At 55.2% G+C, this 750-nt stretch overlaps 1 protein-coding gene across 3 annotated transcripts in view; it reads left to right on the top strand.

Annotated features, from left to right (window-relative positions):
* FAM53B (family with sequence similarity 53 member B) overlaps positions 1-750 on the top strand; it is a 119872-nt gene that overhangs the window by 26890 nt on the left and 92232 nt on the right. The gene's annotated exons all lie outside the window — the stretch shown is intronic.

Here is a 750-nt window from a genome sequence, read left to right as displayed (position 1 = left end):
GTAAGTGGCCAACTTCTGGCTCTCCAATAACTCCTCTAAATCAGGTTGTTGTCAGCTTCACCGAAAGACACCAGATGCCCCTGTGTGCAGAAGGATTGAGCTTGGAAAATGGAATCACTCATACATCCCCATCCTCACCCCATGGATATGTCAGAGAGTGGGCTGCTTCTGCAACACCACCTCCTCTTCCCCTGTCCCGCCCGTGGCAGGAATGTCCCTGTGGCCTCCTGCTCCTGACTCTGCCGTGTGGAAGGTCACAGCCAGGGCACTTGATGGCAGCAGGTAAGGATTTGGCCTTTGCTACTGTCCGGTTTCCTGGGACCTTGAACTGCAGGTCAGGTCTGAGTAGGACTGGGGAGGCCGGCCTGCAACAGCCAGCATAGCAGGTGCTCCAGGACAGGCCTCACCAGCTGACTGTCCTTTCTCATCGTTCATTCAGCACCTTCAAATCTAGTGATTTTCACGCTCTCTCCAGAGTTACCGTTTGCCAATGACAGGTGAGGAAACTGAGGCCCAGAGAGGCATGAAGACCTGGCTAAAGCCACACAGCTGGTATGTGGCTGCAGTCAGAGTCTCACTAGTCAGAAACAGAGCTTCTCTGGCCCCGAATCCCTTTGACACGTGAGGGAACTGAGGCTCCAAGAGGGGAACTAACCTGGCAGATGGGGCAGAGCTGGTAATGGCGCTGTTGGGCCCAGAGCCCTGTCCCCTGACTGCTGTTCATCCACCTAGGCCACGCAGCCTTTTGTT

Source organism: Saimiri boliviensis, chromosome 12 (assembly GCF_048565385.1).
Source record: "Saimiri boliviensis isolate mSaiBol1 chromosome 12, mSaiBol1.pri, whole genome shotgun sequence".
NCBI classification, from domain to species: domain Eukaryota; kingdom Metazoa; phylum Chordata; class Mammalia; order Primates; family Cebidae; genus Saimiri; species Saimiri boliviensis.
Note: the sequence above shows the minus strand (reverse complement) of the source record. Positions and strands in the feature narration are given on the sequence as shown.